Source organism: Macrobrachium rosenbergii, chromosome 43 (assembly GCF_040412425.1).
Source record: "Macrobrachium rosenbergii isolate ZJJX-2024 chromosome 43, ASM4041242v1, whole genome shotgun sequence".
NCBI lineage: Eukaryota > Metazoa > Arthropoda > Malacostraca > Decapoda > Palaemonidae > Macrobrachium > Macrobrachium rosenbergii.
This window is the reverse complement of record NC_089783.1, coordinates 9,022,309-9,046,021: the sequence shown is the minus strand read 5'-3', so window position 1 is coordinate 9,046,021 and position 23,713 is coordinate 9,022,309. Positions and strand designations below refer to the sequence as shown.

The window sequence follows — 23,713 nt, the reverse complement described above, 5'->3', positions numbered from 1 at the left end:
TCCAGATATCTTGAACAAAAAATTACAGACAGTCACTGTTCAGTCTGTGACCCTGTTAGTAGCTTGGGGCTTGGTTATAACTATCTTAGATCTTAGCCTGAGAAATGCGTCAATGTCATTTTACCACAGTCCAGTGTTGTGGCTATCTTGACGAAAATGCTACTGTTCGGAATCTAATACGTAACTGGACTAAAGCCTTTGTAATTACTTCGTGCATTTATTACCAAAATATTTTCCCCTCTCTCTCTTTATTGGTTTGTTATAAACCGTCAGAGTTAATTTTACTGCGTGGCATGACATTTTGCCCGATGAATAGGTAGTGCGGTAGTACGGTTAGTACCACAGGACACAGGTGTACTTCTCGTGTGGCTTCCGTGCGAGAAGGTTGGCTGACACTTAGCTCCGCACCATCACGACAGTGCACTCATCATAGGTGGACTCGCTTTGAGGGTTCACTGTTACGTCCTTTACGGATGATCAGAGAGAGAGAGACCGTCCACGAGTTTCTACCGGCTGCAGGTTAATGAATCGACTGGTAAGCCTTCGGACAATAAGATAATTGTGGATGATGGAGTTGTGCGTGAAGATTTATCATTGTCGAGTAGTGAATCTGATCATACAATGGAGCCTTTTAGGATGTCAAGAAAAAAAAGGAAGAGCAAGGGAAATTCACAAGGAGTTGAAGCACAAGGAGCTTCAGCAGTTATTTGTGAGGGAAGCAAAGCTATTGGTGTGGCCAACAAGAGAAGAAAGGTGAGTGAAAGACAACTTGTATTGGAAAATAACGATGTAACTTTTGGTGAGGATAATGAAGATCGAGTGAGCTTTAATAATGACACGGAAAGAAAGAGATTGTATTTTCCACGTCCACTTGAGATGAGTTACAATAACAAACTGCAGTGGACATTTAAACTATATAGAAGTCACCCAGAGTTTGAAGTATTGTTCAAGGAAGGAAAATGTAGAGAATTTGTTACTGTTAAAGGTGAAAAGGCTGTCGGCGACCCCATATAAAAATGGGAACAAGCTGGGAAGAAGAAGAAAGGTGAAAAGGCTGTAGAGTATTTAACTACTGCTGGGTTTGATGGGATTGTTTTGGAAAAACCTAAGGAGGAAGGAAAATTAACCAAGGGCTAAGCGTAGAGAGGTTAAGCATTGGGGTGAGGTGTGTCCTAAACCTCAGGCGATAGCGGTAATTAGAGGTGAAGTTCCTGATAAGATTTTTGTTTCTTGTATTGGGTATAGAAGGGTATCGGTATATAATGAGCCTCTTGGGTATTATTTTATTTATGGACATTAATAATGTAGCGTATTTTAACTTAGTTCACTATGTTAAGGAAGTGTTTTGTAGTATTTCTGTATAATATCTGTCGCAAATGCGTAGTTCTTATAAAAATCAAGAAAAACGTTAGCGAGTTCACCTGAAAAAGTTTAAGTCCAATGTTATTCTTTTCATGGGCACGGGCAGCTCTGTAAATCTCATTCTACTAGGTAGAAGCTTCGTAAATCTCATTCTTGTAGGTGGTAAATTTATCTTCTCAATGCGTACGCATAGAACCAATCTGTTTTGGTTGTTGGCTCCACCTTTCAACTTCTGTTATTGGAAGTAATTTTATGACGTCTTAATATTTGCCTTCTACACCAATCATCAGTATCCTGAGTTTGTTCATTTGTTTATTTGTTATCGACAACCACTCAAATCACCTGTTTCATCTCTTGTCGCTTAACTCTTATTGATTTCAGCCAATAACAAACGTTTTTGGAATTACGTAATACTTTTGACGTTTTGCCATTCGAAGACAGGTGCTGCAGGCCACTGTTTCGCCAATTAGCCAATCTACAACTGCATCTACAAACATACCTGATTCTCTCCAAAATACTATGGTTTGGTTGGTCCTCGTTAAAGAGATGATGACGTCAATTGTCACACTTTATGTAACTGGCTGTAAATTTATGACGTTTTCATTGTTAACCAATCAGAAAACAATACGGTTCCAACAGACCAAGGATTTTCTTTTCCGCCATCAGTTTAAAGGTATGGATAGTGAAATTCAGTTGTGTGACTCTTGTGAGCTCGATTATTTTTGGGTAATAGGCAAATATCATGGTGGTGCATATCCCGAACATGCAAAATATACATATAATTTTTTCCGTCAACATTCTGTGTTACCTTTGAGTGTTCAGTGTCCTAAGTGTCGGAAACCATTATTTTTTAGGGAAGATAAGCATATTTGGTATTGTAGTTCTACTGTGGTGATTGCTAAAACAAAGAAACGCCGGCGATGTGGGTATCAAGTTTCAGATTATAAAGGTACCTTTTTAGATGGTACTCATCTTTTTGCTTGGAAACTATTATTATTTATTAATCATTGGGTCAATAAATTGTGGAACCATCATACTGTAATAGATTCTCTTAAAATTAGTAGAGCAACTAGTGTTGATTGGCGTAGTTTTTGTTGTGAAGTTGCTGAATATTATTTTGATAATCAAGAACCAATTGGTGGTGATGGTGTTATAATAGAAATAGATGAATCTCATTTTGACAAACGTAAATTTGACAGGGGCCGTCCTCTCAGTGATATTTGGGTTTTTGGGGGGATTGAGAGGGAATCCAAGAAATTTTTTATACTGCCTTTAGTGGAGCCTTTGCCTCGAGAACGCTCAGCTGAAAATCTTATTCCTTTAATTCAGAAATATATTAAGAGTGGCTCGTGTATTAATAGCGACAAGTGGCGTGCGTATAATAAGCTGTCATCTTTGGGTTATATACATAACACGGTGAATCATTCGGAAAACTTTGTAGACACTGATAATTCATTGGTGCATACGCAAAATATTGAAAGACTTTGGAGGGATCTCAAAGAGTGGATCAAGCGGCCTGGAAATCGGTCACAGTATTTTAAGCAATATATATCTCGCTATTTATTTTTTAAAAAATACCCTGAAAATCAGCGACTACATTATTTTTGTAAAACTGAGCCCCATTGTTCAGGCTTGTAAGACTGAGAGTAATGATGAGTATAATATTTATTTCTGTAGTATTAGGTACCGATCCATCAGCTATTATTTTAGTTATGGACATTAATAAGGTAACCTAGTTCTTATACAAATCAAGAAAAACGTTAGGTTAGGTTAGGTTAGGGGGGGGTGGGGGGCAAGGCCCCCCACCTAAAAGGGGGGGGGTGGGGCGAAGCCCCGCCCATCCAGCTGCAGATATATTCAGTGACAGGTTAGGTCAGAAAATTAAGGTTAGGTTAGTGCACAACTACAATGTGACGTGCAATAACTGGTCATATAGTGCATTTGTATGCCATTTTCTCATGTAAAATTCTTGGCTCGGGTTTTCCCATTTCCAGTGTTTTTATGTATTTCGAATTCAGTGTATAGCTGTATACCGGTCCATTTTTATATGTTTGAGTGTTTAGGTTTTTTTTCCTCCATTTTGCCCTGTTTTTACCTACTTTGTCTCCCCCACCCAAAACCCCGCTTCCCAAGGAGGGTCCCCCAGATTGTTATCTATAGGGGGAGGGGTGGTGGAAGGATAAGTATTCATTTGCGATGGAAATAAACCTCAAAATCATTCAAATCACATCATAGTACAACAGAAAAACCTATATTTTGTTGAAAGCAATTAATGTCCATAAGTAAAATAATACCGCCTCTTATGTGCTATAAATGTAGTAAATGGGGCCATTTAGCATATAATTGCCAAAATGAGTTTAGGTGTAGGTTCTGTAGCAAGCCTCATGACTCAAAGGAAAGTCTGCAGAAAATTAAGGATGTTCAAATTATTCCGAAGTGTTGCAACTGTGGAGAAGAGCGTAATGCAAATTCATGGTTATGTAAGAGAAAACCATTAGTTGGAGTAACCAAAGTGATAAATTCTTCACCGAAGATACCTCAGAATTGTTTAGATACAAATAACCTTGCAGCTCCAGTGGTTAATGTATGGGAACGCAGGAGTAAAGAACATAATGATGCAATATCGGATCTTCGATTAGAAGTAAATGAACTTAAGAAGTTAATTTTAACAATGCAAGGTCAGATCGAAAGGATTAGCAAAGAGAAGGTATATTTTCTGAGAATGGCCAGGGTGTGAGAGGTACACCTGCTAAAGATACTCTTTGCGTGGGTTACAGTGAGGCTGAGGTTCATGCTGCTGATGTGGACTGTAAGAGGCAACATATTTCTATGAATGATTGTCAAGCAGGAAAAGAGGATTCATACATAAATCAGGCTCATAATGTGGCCTTACTGTTAGATGCAGTTTTGAATTATATGGAAGAGCCAAATGATGAGCTTCGGATTAACGTAATTGCGAAAGCAAAATCATTTAGGGAACAAATAGATATAAGTGGTAATGAATGTGTCTAGACTTAAATGTTTATCATGGAATATAAATATTCTAAGTAAAAGGGCAATTGATATTCATGCACACGCTTTGTCTTGCAAACCTGATGTAGTTGCCTTACAGGAGGGAGGGGTCAATGGTGCTGGCTTTCAGTTGCCAGGATATCAATCAAAGTTTTGAATTACCCGCAAGCCTGGAGGATAACACCAGAGGGTTAACTACTTTCATTAAGAATGGTATTCCTGCTGTTTTGTGCGAGTCTTTTATGATTAATGGTACAGAGTTTGTGTCCTTGAAATTGTATGTTAACGATTGTTATATATATATTATTGTGTATGTTCATAGTGATATGTTGAATATTGAAAGTTTGCCTGTATGTATTTTTGAAGAAAAGTGTTTACTACTGGGCGATCTCAATGCCCGGCACAAAAATTTCGAAAATAATGGGGGTTCAAATAAAAATGGGTTTGTCATAAACATTATTGTTGACTCTCTTGATCACATTTGTGCTTTGGGGAATAGAGACATCACTCATGGTAGAGGTGGGAGAATTGACTATGTTTTGCTATTTAATATGACTGAGTATGAAGCTTCTGCTTCAGTTGTTGGTAACTTAGTAAGTGATCATTTTGCTATTGAGGTGAGTCTGGGTATACAAAGAACAACTTACACTCAAAAACGGAAAAGATTAACTGTCAAGAATGATGAGAAAGTTACATTTGTGGCTAAGGTTGCTGAGTGGTATAAGGACTACAAATATGTAAATGGACATGGAAATGACGAGAATGTGTTTCTGGATGATTTGCCTAAAGTAATAGATTCCATATTGCATGTAAAGGTGAGCAAGGAGAACTATCCTATCATGAATTCCAAAAAATAAAATATACTGATGACAAAATAATAAAGGGTTGGAACAATCTTTTCAGAAAAGCACAAAAGATGTGGAATATGAATCCTAATGAAGCAAATAGTAGAGTGGCAATGATACAAATAGCAGAAATACGAAAAAAATACTGGGATCGCTTTTTAGAGGAGGTATCTCTTATGAAGTCTCTAAGTGGGGTATGGAACGCTGTAAATAAAGTAAGAGGGATCAGAAGGAAAAATATTGCGCATCATGACCCAAAAGGAATGGCAAATGAACTCGTGAAGAAATGGGCATCTGCCTCTAGTTATAGTAATTTACCAAACAATGTTCGGGCTAGTTTACGTAACCGTCGTTCAAAGAGACGACAGTTAGTAAGAATGCAAATAGATATGGTGGATGAGATCAGTTTGCCCTTTACAAAAGATGAATTGTTGTTTGGAATTAAAAAAAAAAGGTGGGTCGACTGCTCCTGGGGAAGATGGGATAACATATGAAATAGTTAATTATCGTACAATGATGGAAGATAGCCCACTACTTGATTTAATCAATCTTTGTTTTGAAAATGGCAAATTACCTATTAAATGGAAATTGGCATTGATTGTACCTGTACCTAAGATTAATGCGGAATATCGACCCATATCATTAACATCCTGCATATGCAAATTAATGGAAAGGATGATTCTTAATAGATCAATTCTCTCAAAATCTGTATGGTTTTATCACGGGAAAGAGTACAACAGTGTGTTCTCAGAGTGCTGTGTAATAGCCATGTAAAGTGCAGGGCATTTATTGATCTCAAAGGAGCATTTGACAGGGCAAACAAAGATGTCATACTTGAAGAGTTTGTGAATAAAAGCATTAAGGGATCATTGTAAAGGTGGATTGAAAGTTACCTAAGTGAATGGAGGGCTAAGGTCTGGTTTCAAGGGAGTGAGTCTGAAGCAATGGACATGGAATTGGGTACGCCACAGGGGAGAGTTTAAGTCCAACTCTGTTTAATGTGTTAATGGATCGTATTGCTAGGCATTCCTTTCCTAGTGGTACAGAAGTTGTAGTATATGCTGTTGACATTATGATTCAGTGCGCAAATGAGTTTGTTTTGAAACAGGCTTTAGCTGGTCTACATAATTTATGCTTACACATCGGATTAGTTATTAATGAGAATAAAAGTAAAATTCAAACACGTTCTCCAATTGAAAAGGAAATATCATTTAATGGGAGGAAGCTGGAAATGGTAGGAACTTATAAATATCTCGGTATGTATATTGGTTTTCACAAAAGTATGGATGAGGTCAATTATGTTAGAAATATTTGCCTGGCAAAGTTAAGACCTTTGCAGGTATTGGCTAACCGAGGTAATGGTGCCGGTATACGTGTATTGCCAATGATGTACATAAGCGCAGTTCGTTCAGTTATTGATTATGCAGCCCCAGTGCTAATATGCTATCCGGAGAGAGAATGAAAGAAGTTAGAAATAATACAAAATCAAGCAATGTGCCTAATACTAGGTTGTACCAAGAGTACGCGCATAGAGATCATGAGAATGGAGTTGAATCTTCCGAGTATCTCTGAAAGAATTCAAGAAATAGTCTGTGCAGCAGTTGTCCGCAGTATAATGAGGGGGGAGGAGATTTTAAAAAAGGCAATTGATATGATGTCAGGCAACTATAGAATCTCGAATAAACCTAATGGTTATTTGAGAAAAGTATAAGAATAGTGTTAAAATATGACGTTGTTAAATACTGTGTTCAGTTGGAAAGAGTAATGTGCCCAAAGCCATGGTTGTGTTGTAGGTTAAACATATGTAAAAGTAAGTTGGACTATAAAAAGAGTGAGTGTAATATATGTGCGTTAAGACAGTACTTTCTTAGTAAATTGAATATGTTACCTAAGTGTAATACCATTCATATGTACCGTGATGGCTCTGTAAATGGCAATAAAGCTGGTTGCGGTGTGGTTGTTCGTGAATATTATGAAAAGGATGTTAGTGTGGATGGAATGATGTCTAAGAGGATTGAAGATGAAACATCATCTACGGTAGCAGAGTTACATGCTGTACATGACGGACTCAAAATGGTTCTTAATAAAATGAAAGATATGTTTGTATTTGTTGATTCCCAGAGTGCTTTGTTAGCCTTAAATAGCAAAACACCTACTAGTTGTGAGGTGGTTGCTCTCTGTAAAGGGTTGGTTTGTCGGTTACAGGAGAAAGGAATAATTGTCAGGTTCATTTGGGTTCCATCACATAGGCTATTGGTATTTCATTAAATGAAGTTGCTGACAATCTGGCCAGGGAGGCCACACGAAAGCCTTACATTAACATAAGAAACTCTATGAGCCTTAATAGAATAAAAAGAGGAATGAGAATAAAACGAGAGGTTTGGGGAACAGAGAAGGCTATAAAGATTTTGGAAGAGGGCAGCGTCAGTATGAAGCATACTTGTTTGTTAATGAAAATACTAATGTTACATACGGCAAGGTCCTTTCGAAAATTGATACTTATGTAATGAGAATGAGGTTGGGGTATAATTATTGTTGGCAATATATTGATGGTGACGGTATACCCTGTAGATTGTGTGGTAAAGCATACTCACATACTCTGCATCATTATATGTTAGAATGTGATAAACTTAAGGAGTTTAGAAATGTTTCTATTAATAATGTTGCTTAGCAAGTTTGTTTTGTTTTGAATGATAATTTCACAAAAATAATTGGTAACCAAGTTTCCAAGGTTTACTGGAATAGATAAAAGAGCGTAGTAATAATACTTTTGTTAGGGATGCATTAGCAGGTTAATGCATCCCAATTGATGTGTCAATAAATTCTCAGAATTAAGAAATCTCCTAATTTATTTTGGAATAAGTAATTGTGAGGCATTTGCCTTTGTTTCAGCAAAAATTTTGTTTAACTTAAATTTTCTTTAATATAACGTTTAATTTTGTAACTTTTGTTTTGTATGACATTTGCTTATTGTAATTTTTCTATAGTATAATATCAACTTTTGATTTGCATAATACTAAAGTTTGCTTTGTAGTTTTGTATTTGCTTTTGCTACATTTTTTGCCTGGAATCTATTCTGAATTTTGTTGGTGGGTATAGCAGCATGCTGCTACACTCCATTTGATGTATGTCAGTAAACTTTTTGAATCTGAATTTGAATTTGAGTACCACAGGTAGTGGGTCTGTCAGTTGTCACACATGGGTGGGAAGGGAGTTGGGTATAAAGGGCTTGTTGTTGGACCCGGTAGAGGATAGCGTATTTTTCCTTACTACACTCCTTGTTACGTTATGATGTTTCAGCCTGTTTTTGGATTCCCGTTGTCAGCAGAGTGCATGAAATGAGTCCGCAGCAAGAATCTATCGCAGGTCATGAATTTGGGGGAAAATTGGGGTAGGACTCAGAGATTCTTTGTCTTGTTTCCAGTAGTTTTGTAAGACTTTTTTCGTTAGAGGCATCAGTAGTAATAATGCAGAGTAAACATAAATTTTTTGGGCATCTGTGTCCACCTATTTGTAAACTCTTGAATTTTGTGTGAAAGCGAAATTTTCCATTACCCGCCTGTAATACTGGTAAGTTTCACAGACAATAAGGTCAACTAGTTCTTCATTGAAAAGCGCAAGAAAATGTATACTTTCTCTCTCGCAGTGTCATCACAAGGCCACTCACTTGTTACACCAGCACAATTACCCTCAAAGGGATGAATGACAGGGATAAAGTTATTGACATCTGACCAAATATAAGACTGAATATTTCCTTCTCGTATTAATTTTCGTTATCCTCCTCCTCACATTCTTCAATGCTCCCTCCATCTGAATGAAATAATCTTGCTTCAAAACCATCTTCGCTTTTGTCTGAGGTCCCTATCTCACCACTATTAGTGCCTCCACAGTTGATATCATCTGTCTCTTCATCTGTTTTGTCTTCGGTAGATAACATAGGTAAGAATTTGCTAGGTGTCAGATTCCGTAAATGACGGTTTTGAGCAATGAATGGGGGAGGAGTTGATGCACTTGGTATTGCATCACATGTGTGCCTTGATGGTGCCAGTGTGATGAAGGAAGCAGTACTTTGGTATTGCTTCTTTTCATGAGGTACATATTTTCCACTAACGCTTCTCTTCACACCCCTCTTTCTTCCAACTTCCTTCTGTTGTTGTGCTTTGATTTTCCTTTGTGTTATCATATTTGTCTCTTCTGAGGAGCAGTTTTCCTTTTTGTCTTTGTGGCTTCACAGTGCTTGCCAGAAGAGGCCATAGTCTCTATTTCCCGACGGTTGTTAGGACGTCCAGTCATGACGACAAAAAGTGACAAACAAACAAGAACACAGAAAGCAATGCGTAAGTCTCTTTCATTGTTATCAAAATCTAGCTTTAGACATAGCCAATACAAAATAAACACTGATCATGGTCACTCATACTGCTTGTTATGTTTATTACCCCTTATTTTAAGTAACCACTCATCAGATACTTAAAAGAAAAACTAAAACATTCGGGAGTGTTGCCATAATTTGCACTAGGCAACCACGTGCTGACGTAGGTTTTGGGGGCTGCCGCACCTTTTATTTCCCTTACGGAACAGTATTATATTATGTCGTGATATTGTGTATATGAGTGTGTACAGGGTGTTTCGAAATTAGAACCTCCCCCCCTCTACAGCATAAACTAAAATTGATATGGACAAAAACAAAAGTAATTTAGAACAGGTTTATTTAAGTTTCTCTCTGAGTATTTAATATTTTGTGTGGCCTCCATCTGCCCGTACCACAGCCTGCATTCTAGAGGGGTATGATTTCAGCAAATCGCAAAAAAGCCGAGACTCGAACTCCATTTCCCTGAGCACTTCGGTCACCTCTCTTCGCAGGTCGTTGAGGCTTGGTATACCATCAAAGTTCACTGTGCGTGCTTCAACACGATCCTTTAAGATACTACCAATGTTTTCACACACATTAAGATCAGGGGGGCTACCTGGAAATTCACTTGACGAGAAGAAATCGATACCACTGTTTCGAAGCAGCTCCTGTGGCTGAAGAGCCTTGAAACATGGTGCCTTATTGTTACGAACCCATGAGTTCGTATTTGTACATATATTTATATATGTTGTTTGTGTTCCTGAATTGGTATTATCTGCCTTTAAGGGTTTTTTTGCTGTCACTTGTCAACAATAGTTTAGTCACTCGTCAATGATAGTTGGATGTTTATCAGTTGTTGACATCTGTATATTTGTTGCTGCAGTGGTTACTTAGCTGCTTTACTTTCATAATCATGGCAGTTTAACCCTTTTGACTAATTGTTCATTGACGGCCGTAAATTATTTATTAATATTTATTATTCTCGTTTAGTTGTTCTCTCGTATAATTGGCTGGTTAAGACTGATACTTATTTCTCCTCTTTGGTGGTTGGCTGATGGGCAACCGAGTTGATGAGTGGCCTGGAACTGCAGTCGGATGTAGAAGTCACCTACTTACTCCCGTGAGGAGAACCTGACTGGATTTGAGAGAAGTCACCTACTTACTCCCGTGAGGAGAACCTGACTGGATTTGAGAGAAGTCACCTGCTTACTCCCGTGAGAAGAACTTGACTTGGATTGGTATCTTGGACGCAGTGCGGACTTTGAAGGCTGTGGTTTTGGTGGATCCCTCGTGGTGGCCCTGAACTGGATCCTGCCCTTGCTGGAAGTTGTTCCTGAGTTTCCCCTGATTCTGAAGGTGGCTTCCTGTCGTAATTGCCATACGACTTAAAAACATCACGACAGAGCTCGCTATCGAACTACCGAAGACCCAGTAATAGAAGATCTTGGACCTATCCATCGTCATCCAGATATCTGAAGACCATATGACAGAAGATCCTGGACCCATCCATCGTCATTCGGATACCTTATCTATCTAAGGTCCTGTATCGTCTTACCAGCCAAAGTTAATTATTATTGTTGTTATTATTATTATAATTTATTTTTATAGTTATTCATTCTTATTATCCTTCACTTCTTTCTTGACGTAGCCCTGGGATCCCAATTGAACCCATAAAATCCATTCAACATCTTTGGGTTTTAAATTAAATAATTTTTGTTACTGCCTTCGAGGCTGATACGTAACAAATGGCATCCTCAGCGGGATTATCCAGTGCTCTTCAGGTTTGAGGTGGAGGATAGAATTTAGGAGTTAGGGTTTAGTATTTTTTTTTTATCTTCTTTTTAAAAAAAAATGGCAGTTCTAACCAGTATCGAAGATGTACAACCATTTATGAATAGGGAAACGTTGGAGGTTGACATTGAATCATTAAAGAAAGATGAACTTTTATTAATAGCAGAATAGGGTGGGCTATATGTAAGTAGAGCTGATAGGAAGCAAGTAATCAAGTCGGTGGTTATGAAATATCTTTGTTTAGAGGCAGATTCTATTGATGAGGATAAACCAGTTCCAGATAGGAAGGATGAAGATCCTAAGCCAGTTCAAAGTAGAGAGGTAGTAGAGGTAGCCTGAAGTAGCCTTGTGGAGGGTGATAATGTTGATGATGATGATGAGGTCAGTGAGACTGGTAAAGATAGGGATGAAATAACTAAATTACAGTTGCAGATTAAGTTGAAGCAATTAGAAAATGAGGTTAAGGAGAAAGATAGAGAGGATAGAGAAAAGGAAAGGAAACATGAGGAGAGACAGAGGGAACATGAGGAGAGACAGAGAGAGCACGAACTTAAACTAGCTCAATTGAAGTTTGGAGGTAGGAATAAGGTAGTGATGAGTCTTTTGATTTGATCCACAATATTAAGTTAGTGCCTAAATTTAGTGAGAGAGAAGTCAGTAAGTTTTTTGCCAGCTTTGAAAAGGTGGCAAAACAGATGAAGTGGCCGGTAGAAAACTGGACTATAATGTTGCAGGTAGTGTTAGTTGGGAAGGCCCAGGCAACATATTCAGCTTTGTCAGTTGAGGATAGCTCTAATTATGAATTAGTGAAAGATGTTATTTTGAAAGCATATGCATTAGTGCCTGAGGCCTATAAGCAGAAGTTTAGGGAGTTAAAGAAAGCAAGTGATGAGACTTATTCAGAGTTTGCTAGATGCAAAGAAAGGTTATTTGAAGACTGGTGTAATTCCAGGAAAGTAGGAAATATGCAGGATATGAGGGAGCTAATTTTGTTGGAGGAGTTTAAAAATTGTGTACCAAAAGACTTAAAAGCTCATTTAGAGGAAACTCAAGTAGAAACATTAAAAGTAGCCGCTAGAACCTCAGATGAATATAGTTTGACCCATAAGAAAGTGTATGAAGGGGAGACAAGAGTTGAGGCAGGAAAAAGTAACATGTCCCTTCCTAGACATTTTAAGCCTTCGTCTCCTCGTAGACATTTTAAACTTTCCTCTCCCAATAGTTATAATTTTTATAGGAGAAGTAACCTACCTCCTAGGGAGATAGTATGTTATGGGTGTGGTATGAAGGGTCACGTTATGGCTAGGTGTTATAAGTTAAAAGGTAATCCTCCTAGTAAGAAAACGATGTTAGTTGGGGCAGATAAGGGTATTAAGCTTAGAAAAGCGAGAGAGATAAAGGATAGGGAGTTATTGAAGGATTTCGGTCCTTATGTATCCCATGGTACAGTAGATTTTATGAGTAAGCCAGGTAGTGAGGAGGAAGTAGTAATTTTAAGGGATACTGGTGCAGCTCAGACATTATTGTTAGAATCTGTGGTACCCCCAGATGTTGAGATTTGTGAAAATGAAGTAGTATTATTAGGTGGCTTTCCTGATAGTGTTGTGTCTTGCCCATTGATTACTGTTAGACTTAAGTGTAGTATAATAGAGGGTGAGGTAAAAGTGGCAGTGGTTAAGAATTTACCTATTGCGGGAATAGGATTAGTGTTAGGTAATGACTTAGCCAAAGGTAAGGTGGGAACTGATCCCTTATTAATTTGTAACCCAGTAGACAGTGAGTTTGAGAAACCCTTAGATTTTGTAGATGAAGTTCTTCCAGTTAGTGCTGTTACCAGAGCTCAGTCGAAGGAGTTAAACGTTGAGGAGGAGTGTGAGATAGGAAAGTTTTTTGAGGACCAGGAGAATGGCAAAAATGAGTTAGAATTAAATGGTGGAGAAGTAGTATCTAGTATGGAGGCCGATGAATGGTCTAGGGAGTCTTTAGTTAGAGAGCAGAAAGATGAGCCTGAGGTTAGTCGTTTGAGAGAAATAGCAGAGAGAGGAGGTAAGGAAGGAGATTTGTATTACTTGAAGGAGGATATACTGTTTAGGAAATGTAGTTCTGGAGAGTGGAGGAGAGTTGACCAGATAGTAGTGCCTGAGAAATTTAGAAGTCATATAATGAGAAGGGGACATGAAGATATATTTGCAGGACATGTAGGTATAGGCAAAACTTTAGAGCGTATCAGGCGTAACTTTTATTGGACAAAAATGAAGAAAGACATTGCTAGGTTCTGTAAATCATGCCACATATGTCAGTTGACTGGTAAACCCAATGAAATAGTGCCCAAAGCTCCACTAATCCTGTTCCTTCTATTGGTGAACCTTTCCAGCACATCTTGATAGACGTGGTTGGCCCGCTACCAAGAGCCAGTGCTGGCAAAGAATTCATTTTAACTATATTGGATAGAGTTTCTAGATATCCAGAAGCCATTCCATTGAAATCAATTAAGGCTCCCGTAATTGTTAAATGTCTGGTAGATTTCTTATCACATTATGGTCTGCCTAAAACCATCCAATCAGATCAAGGCAGTAATTTCATGTCTTAATATTTCAAGGATCAGATGAAGCAGTTAGGAATCAAACATATAGTATCTACAACCTACCATCCAGAAAGCCAAGGAGCCATTGAAAGGTTCCATCAGACTTTGAAAAGCATGATTAAGAAATTTATATAGATAATCATAGTTCTTGGGTAACAGATCTATCATGCTTATTATTCGCTGTTCGATCAATGCCTAATGACTCTCTAGGTTTCTCTCCCTTTGAGTTAATTTTTGGAAACCATGTAAGGGACCCATTAGAGGTGCTTAGAGATAGTTGGGAAAGTGAGGAACCAAACTCCAATATTTTAGAATGGGTGTCAAGTTCCAGAAGTAGACTTTTTGCAGCTTGGGAATTAGCTAAGGATACTATAGTTAAGTCACAAAGAAAAATGAAAGAGGTGTTTGATGTGAAAACCAAGTGTAGGACATTTAAAGAGGGAGGCAAAGTCTTGATATTATTACCTTTAGTTGAGAATCAATTGCAAGCTAAGTTTGTGGGTCCTTATGAAATTGAGAAGAAAATTAACGACTCTAATTATGTGGTTAACACACCTGATTGGAAAAAGAAACAGTGAGTTTGCCATATTAATATGCTTAAATTATATTGTGAAAGGAAAGTAGAGCCTAGTATGTTAGTTCAGAAGGAAGCGGAAGAGAGTGGTGAGGAATTTGTGGAAATAGGATGGACTAGTAGTAATTTAGAAATATTAAAAATTCTGAAGACTAAATTATCACATTTGTCAGAGGCTCATAGAGTACAGTTAGTAGATTTAATTTTATCCTATGAAGATATTTTTAAAGATGTTCCTGGCAGGACTCATTTGATAGAACATGATGTAGAAGTTGAGGGTGCATCACCTATTAAACAGTACCCGTACAGATTAAATCCCTATAAGAGTGGCATTGTAGAAAAAGAAGTAGAATATATGTTGCAGCATAATTTAATTAGACCTAGTTATAGTCCATGGAGCTCTCCAGTGGTTTTAGTGCCTAAAGAAAATAATCAGTTTCGACTCTGTTTCGACTATCGAAAAGTCAATAATGTTACAAAAACTGATACCTATCCTTTGCCCAGAGTTGATGATTGTATAGATAGAGTAGGTATGGCCAAATTCATCTCTAAATTCGATCTATTGAAAGGATATTGGCAGGTGCCACTAACTGAAAGAGCTAAAGCTATATCTGCCTTTGTGACACCCAATGGCTTGTATGAATGTGATGTTATGCCATTTGGCATGAAGAACGCCGCATCCACATTTCAGCGGTTAATGAATCATATCGCTAGAAATATCAGAAACTGCGTTGTGTACATCGATGACGTAGTTCTCTATAGTAATACGTGGACTGAACATATGCAACAGATTAAAGAATTTTTTGAAGCTATTCGAAAGGCTAATTTAGTTATTAATCTGAGTAAATCTGATTTTGGTCATGCTAAAGTCACTTATCTAGGGCACGAGGTAGGCTATGGTAACATATGCCCTGAACATAGCAATGTGGAGGCAGTTACGAGTTTTCCAGTGCCAAAAACTAGGAAAAATGTTATGCAATTCTTAGGGTTAGCTGGGTATTACCGAAGATTTGTGTCAAACTTTTCTGATATAGCTCAACCACTGACCAATCTATTAAAGAAGGACGTTGCTTTTAGCTGTAATGATTCATGCCAGGATGCTTTCAATAAATTGAAATCTATTCTAGTTAGTGATCCCGTATTGAAGTCTCCTGATTTTTCACAACCATTTAAATTAGCTGTGGACGCATCTGATGTGGGTACAGGTGCAGTATTAATTCAGGATAAAAATGGTAGTCTACATCCTGTAGCTTACTTTTCGAAGAAGTTGAATCCTCATCAGCGGAAATACTCAACGATAGAGAAAGAGGCTTTAGCTTTAATTTTAGCTTTAAATCATTTTGATATTTATTTGTCCTCCAATGTAGGCAATATTGTAATTTTCACAGACCATAACCCATTAACTTTTTTAAGTCGTTTTAAAAATAAAAATCAGAGGTTAACTCGTTGGAGTTTGATTCTTCAGGAATATAGTTTGGAAATTAAACACATCAAAGGTAAAGAGAATGTAATACCTGATGTTTTATCGTGGGCGCATGGATAGATTTTTGCAGTCCTTGATAGATAGTTGTTTGAATAGATGTTCTGGAAGTCTTATTGGTCGGTTGAATCGTGGTTACCCCGTCTAGCCTACCAATGGGACTTTTAGTAATTATTATATTAGAATAGGTATTTTATTTTTAAAGAAAAGAAATTGTTTTTCCTTTTCTTTTCTTAAGGGGGAGGGTGTTACGAACCCATGAGTTCGTATTTGTACATATATTTATATATGTTGTTTGTGTTCCTGAATTGGTATTATCTGCCTTTAAGGGTTTATTTGTTGTCACTTGTCAACGATAGTTTAGTCACTCGTCAATGATAGTTGGTTGTTTATCAGTTGTTGACATCCGTATATTTGTTGCTGCAGTGGTTACTTAGCTGCTTTACTTTCATAATCATGGCAGTTTAACCCTTTTGACTAATTGTTCATTGACGGCCGTAAATTATTTATTAATATTTATTATTCTTGTTTAGTTTTTCTCTCGTATAATTGGCTGGTTAAGACTGATACTTATTTCTCCTCTTTGGTGGTTGGCTGATGGGCAACCGAGTTGATGAGTGGCCTGGAACTGCAGTCGGATGTAGAAGTCACCTACTTACTCCCGTGAGGAGAACCTGACTGGATTTGAGAGAAGTCACCTACTTAGTCCCGTGAGGAGAACCTGACTGGATTTGAGAGAAGTCACCTACTTACTCCCGTGAGGAGAACCTGACTGGATTTGAGAGAAGTCACCTGCTTACTCCCGTGAGAAGAACTTGACTTGGATTGGTATCTTGGACGCAGTGCGGACTTTGAAGGCTGTGGTTTTGGTGGATCCCTCGTGGTGGCCCCGAACTGGATCCTGCCCTTGCTGGAAGTTGTTCCTGAGTTTCCCCTGATTCTGAAGGTGGCTTCCCGTCGTAATTGCCATACGACGTAAAAACATCTTGACAGCTCGCTATCGAACTACCGAAGACCCAGTAATAGAAGATCTTGGACCTATCCATCGTCATCCAGATATCTGAAGACCATATGACAGAAGATCCTGGACCCATCCATCGTCATTCGGATACCTAAGGTCCTGTATCGTCTTACCAGCCAAAGTTAATTATTATTGTTATTATTATTATTATAATTTATTTTTATAGTTATTCATTCTTATTATCCTTCACTTCTTTCTTGACGTAGCCCTGGGATCCCAATTGAACCCATAAAATCCATTCAACATCTTTGGGTTTTAAATTAAATAATTTTTGTTACTGCCTTCGAGGCTGATACGTAACACTTATCATGCAAAAATGTGACTTCTTCAACAGATAACACATTTTCAGGATCTTTGAGGAAAGGAAATACTCCACCAGTAAGCACAGTTTCTCTGAAGTATTCGCCATTCCATGACTATCCTTTTCTTTGATGATCCACATTAACCAAATGGCTGTGAAACAAGAGAAAAATTCCCAAACATTCAGGAAATTTCACAACTAGGCGATAGCGCACGTCATCGCTGATATCATCCAACTTTGCAGCCCAAATGATGTCATTTTTATGATTTGGCTTCCTGACTGTGTAAATGAAGAATTCATCCAACATAGAGAAAGTCAGCTTCATCCCAATCTTTGAGAAATGAACCACAAAACCATGCACGGTCTTCTCTATGTTGCCGAGTGATGTTGGGCTTGCTGATAACATGAAATGGCTTGATACCAGATTTTTTCAACTCACAATATACAGCACTATAACTTCTCTTCTTTCCCCTTTTTGTTTCTAGTTCAAGTGCCAATTTACGTAAAGATTTTCTTGGTCTACCCACTGCCTCAGTTATGATGTCTTTTTGACTGCTGAGAAAGGACTTCAGGCCTTCCAAGATTCTCACTCTTTTTGCGATGACAGTCATATGGATTTTTGTTCCAGTTTCTTTTAACAAAGGATTCATCTCTTTTAATGTATTTAGCTATCTAGGAACGTGAAATGAAGGTTGCGCCAGCATCCCTGGCGCCTCTGAAGGTTATAGCCCAGATTTGGTCAATCCATATGATTTCCTCAGAGTCGTTAGCCAGGGCTGTATCTAACTCCATCACTCAGTCTGAAAATACAAGAAATGTAAAATGAGAAATAGCTTAATAGAAACTTAATGTACTTGGAAATAGGCTATAGCAGAAAACTTCATAACTTTCCATTTGTTCTGTAGAGGGGGGGCCTCTAATTTCGAAACACCCGGTAGTATGCTGTTATATGTGTTCTTTTGTTGTGCATGTTTCTAATAATATATTACTATAAAACAAGTTTTGACTGAAAGGAACTACATTTCACTATTTTTATTTGCAAAAAAAAGTTAAATTTGGTCTATGGGGAAATTTTTACATTATACATAAATATTTATAGGTAAAATGAAGTTCTAAGCATTAAACTCCAACCAGACAAATAGTTTTATGAAATAATACAAGTTAAGTAATGTCATTAGGGAATTTGTGAGAAGAGATAGAAAATGGCGCTGTCAAGAGGCTTCCAGCAGTCCCCCCCATACAGCCGCTCAAGAGGCTTGTAGCAGTTCTCGGGTTAAAATACCTCTTGAGTTTAATATATGTCATTAATTTCTTCTTCATCTCTTCAGGAAACTGTCTGCAACCTGTGAGCATGAACCAGACAAGTCAGACACCATTCTCACACTTGGAATTTACAAGAAACTGTCAAGAAAGTAGAGTTTGAGCAGCAAGTTGCAACTACATTTTTCTAATGTGCTAGAATGTATTATTTTCAAGGTTCATTCAAAAGTAGTGACATTTGGTAATGGCAGAGATTAAATAGAAATAATGGTCCCATTAACAGAAGTGTTGGAGAGAGATGTACTTAGGCACATGTGGATTATACTGTAATCTTATCTCCTTTCACTTGAAACTTGGGACAAGTTTCATGCAGCTGTGTTTCAGAGTACACAGTTTACCTGTAATTCTCAGCAGCTCAATATTAGCTATATGTATATTGGTAGTCTTGTATGTTCAAGGATAATTTTTGCTCGAATGCAGTAACCAGTGTCATGTAGGATATATAGTAGGCTAATCTTATTAGTTTCGATCAGTTTCCCAGAGTTCATTTACTTACCAGCTACACTTCTGTGATTGCTTTTTGCTCTGCTACCTTTTAAACGTGATACACTTATTTATATATCTTGATTTGAATGTTAACTTAGATTACAAATTACATGGAATTGCTTTTAGCTCTTAGATATCTAGAAAATATTCAAGTGCAGGCTTAAATATAGTCTTCGTTACTTGAACACTGACTTATCAGAAAACCAGACCCCTTAAGTATCTGTATTACATCATTTAAGTAAGTTTTATAGCTTGATAAACTAGCTTCTTTTAAAGTGTGTATACTCCATGTAGCCTTAAAACATAGTTTGTTTCAGCTATCGAATTATATCATGTAATTTGGAATAGATTTCTTAATAGCTTGTAGGTTTTGCATCTTTGTAATATTATTTTCAAATTTGACAGAACTCCCTTTGAATCTGAAACTTGAGAAATGTCACCAGATATTGTGTAAAACCGTGTATAGTTTTTTCCCATCATAGATATTTGTAGAAAATATGCATCTTTTAACTGTCATGAACAGTTAACAGGAACTGGTAAAATCTTTGGAAGCTTATGTAAAACTTGATATTTTGACACTATTTTCTCAATAAAGCACCTATGTGGTTTCAAAAACCCCAAATAAAGGGTAGTTTGTGTGTGTGTCTTGGCTAAGCACCCAAGTGATAAAGTCAACATTTAGAAACAAATTCAATAGTTTGAGATTTATATTAAATGATTAAATATTAATGTGGTGCTTAGATATTAATGTGGTGCTTAGAAGTGTCGTTTAATATTATTTGTTCATTTATCTGTTGTGAATGAATAATATTTGAAGGAGAAAGGAAGCCAGTGTCTTGTGAGTAACCAAGGATATCACTTTTGTTTTTGCAACTTTCTGTAAGGTAACAGTTGAACTTCTGACAGGCTGGACTTGAAACTGTTTTGACATCACATGGCATATTTGTCCAAGTTTTTTTGTACAATAACACCTGGTATAGTATTTTTTCCAATTTTTTGTACAATAGCACTAGAACTTCTGACAGACTGGACCTAAAACTGTTTGACATTACAGGGTATATTAATTGTCCCAGTTTTTTGTACAATAACACTTGAACTTCTGACACACTGAACCTAAAACTTCCTGACATGACATGGTATATTATTTGTCCCAGTTTTTTGTACTATAACAGTTGGACTTCTGACAGACTGGACCTAAAACTGTTTGACATTACATAGTATATTATTTGTCCCAGTTTTTTGTACAATGACATTTGAACTTACGATGGACTGGACCTGAAACTTTTGATATGACATGGTATATTTGTCCCAGTTTTTTGTACAGTGACTTTTGAATGTATGACAGACTGGACCTAAAACTGTTTTGACATTACCTGGTATATTTGTCCCAGTTGTTTGTATGATAACATTTGAACTTGTGACAGATTAGACCTGAAACTGTTTTGTTGTGATATGGTATATTTGTCTTAGTTTTTTGTACAATAACACTTGAATTTCTGACAGACTAGGCTTAAAAATTTTTGACATGACATAGTACTGTGTATTTGTCCCAGTTTTTTTTTTTTTTTGTATGATAACACCTGAACTTCTGACAGGCTGTACCTGGAACTGTTTTGACATGACATGGTATAGTATTTGTCCCAGTTTTTTGTGCAATAACACTTGAACTTTTGACAGACTGGACCTGAAACTGTTTTAACATCACCTGGTATATTTTTCTCAGTTTCTCGTAAAATAACACTAACTTACAGGCTGGACCCAGAACTGTTTGACATGACTCAGTATATATATGTCCCAATTTTAAGTGCAATACACCGGAACCTTTGACAGACTGGACCTGGAACTGTCTGATAGGACATGGCACCATGTATTTTGTCCCAGTTTTTTCATTTTTTGAACGATAGCACTGGACCTTGCTTCTTTTGGGTTTTACTCATGGTATTGTATAAACAGTCTGTCTCTTTGCTGTTTTAGGATAAATACATGTTGACCAAGGTACAAAGTCTAGAATTTAATGCCAATTTTCTGTCTTTTTCTTATATCTTTTGTCATGAGGTGCATATGTAATATATGTAAGGTAGTATAAACCTTATTTTTTCCTCGACGTTTCTACATGATGACTTACCAAGTTGTCACTGTTGAAACTTGATAAAAAAGTTCTGTAAAGATACAGGTCTTCCCAGGCCACCAGTTTTGGTTTGTTGACAATTTCTTTCCCTCTTTCATAAGGTTTTGTGTTTGTCATTGTATACTTTCCCCTTGTTTGACTCTTAGGCTGTCAAAAAAGGGGAACTGTACTGTTTAGTGGACCTCATTTGCTGTTTGCCCCATTGCAGACCTTAGACGACAGAACTTGTGTCTTTGCGGCAGGTCCCTGGGCCTTAAGGTGTGTTGCTTTCAGGTTTTTCCTGTTTGGCCAGTCCATTTTGTTTTCCTAACTAGATGTCAGTGTTTTGCACTCTGCTTTGCCCCAAATTTTTAACTCATTGTAGGAACAAGACTTGATTTTACCTCTCATTTTATTGAAGAGTAAAACTTTATCTTTTTTTACATCATTGAAGAGTAAGATGTACTCTCTTTTCACTTCATTGAAAAGTAAGACTTATCTTTTTCATTGAAGAGTAAGACTTATCTCTTTTACTTCAATGACGAGTAAGACTCATCTTTTTTACTTCATTCATTCACTTCGTAGAACAAAACTTTTGAATTTCCACATCACTGAAGAAGTGAAATCTTCAAATATCAGGAAGATTTACTTCATTAATTAATAAAACTCTTGGGTTAATCTTAGTGCCCAGAACTGTAATTTTTCAGGCAAAAATGAGCGACAGGTGTGTTATATTCTTTTGGTATTCTTTTCCACCTTTTGTTTTCATGTTTCCCCTGGTCTATGCCAGATGAGACCATTGGGTGCCCTGTCTCAATGCCTTTTTAAAACTCACAAACCTATAAAACTTCAAATTGAACTTGTGGCAGATAGTTGCAAAAAAAAAAAAAAAATGTACATATTCAAACCCTCCAGATTTGACATTTGGTGCTCAGGTTTTTTTGTAATAAAAAAAAAATGTTTGATAAGTGATAAACTCCTCTTGATAGCTTCCTTATTTTGTGAAAAATCTGGGAAAAGCCAAAACATACACAAATACCCTTATTTGGTTTGTAAATGTATAGAAGACATTGCTCATAACTTTTAAAATACCATTTTTATGAAGAATCTATCTCGACAGTACTTGCTGAAAAGTATATTGATGTACAAGAAATCCACAGCATAAGATCAGTGTGCGTTAGAAAAATTGCCTGAAACACACACTCTCTCAAGTCTTGAAGTTTCTGGCAAATTCAGTCTAAAAGAAATTCCTGGAGTCAGGCACCAAAATGTACAAAGAAAAGGTTTAAAAAAAAATTGCTAAACCAACTCTGTCCAGTAGGTCATTACTGTTGGATATTCAAAATGGTGAAAGTATTGCACACAAATATCCATTTTCCTCATCAAAACATAACTTCATTAAAGTTTGTCAAGTCATATAAATTTAACTGTCCATTTTCTGTCAAAATGTTGCTCATTTTTGTTGACAGGTTTTAAGTTCTAGTTCTTTCGACTGCACAGAATCTAAGAGTTCATTTGTTGCTATAATACAGTTGTTTAATTTTTAGGAATTCAGATTCAAAATGGTTTCAGTATGCGTGTGTAAAGTGTTCAGTTTGTTACTATAGTAGAGCTGTTCAAGAAAATCATGGAAAAGTGCTTTGTTAGTAGAAGTGGACAATAGAATTGGGGAACAAATATCCCCATAGAAAACTTACTCTGTCAAACCTTGTTAAGAAGCAGGTAGAGATAGTGTTTTAAAACCTCTTCAAATTTGCACCATTTTGTAGTGCAAAAGAGTAATTTCTTCTCCAATCGTTGACAATTTGTGAAGCCTAAGGTTGTGAGGAACTTGCATAGAAGAGACCACAAAGGTTCTTATTTTTGACCAAAAATTTACTAAAATGGTGTTTAGACAAGTCATTTTGCTGTTTTTTTTTTTTTTTTTTTTTTTTTTTTTGACATGAGCAATTTTGCTAAGACATTTGAGAGTTGTATTTTTAAGATAAGTTTCACTTTCTGAGTTTATACGGTTAACTGATTATTCTCTAGACAAGTTTAGAATTTAGTAGTTTTCAGTGTTGCATTAAAATTGTCAAATTTTTTATTTTCCAAGTATTTTTGCCAATTATTTCCATTAAAATTGTCAAATTTTTCAGTTGCCAGAATTTTGCAGTTTTTCAGTATTAAAATTGTCAAAATTTTCAGTTGCCAAGTAATTTTGCAGTATTTTAGTACTGTATTAACATTCTCACATTTTTCAGTTGCCAAGTCATTTTGCAGTTTTTAAGTATTAAAATTGTCAATTTTTTTCAGTTGCCAAGTAATTTTGCAATTTTTATATTAGAATTGTCAAATTTTTCAGTTGCCAAGTAATTTTGCAGTTTTTATTATTAAAATTGCCAAACTTTTCAGTTGCCAGGTAATTTTGCAATTTTTTATTTTAGAACTGTCAAATTTTTCAGTTTCCATATAATTTTGATTTTTTTGTATTAAACTGTCA

The 23,713-nt window shown here is 36.7% G+C and overlaps 1 long non-coding RNA gene across 1 annotated transcript; it reads left to right on the top strand.

Moving 5' to 3' along the window:
* The first annotated feature begins 95 nt into the window (after positions 1 to 95).
* Positions 96 to 21,930, top strand: LOC136828559 (uncharacterized). Its single transcript, XR_010850106.1, has 2 exons — positions 96 to 753; positions 18,647 to 21,930. It is a non-coding gene; the product is annotated as an uncharacterized lncRNA (long non-coding RNA).
* The last annotated feature ends 1,783 nt before the right edge of the window (positions 21,931 to 23,713 follow it).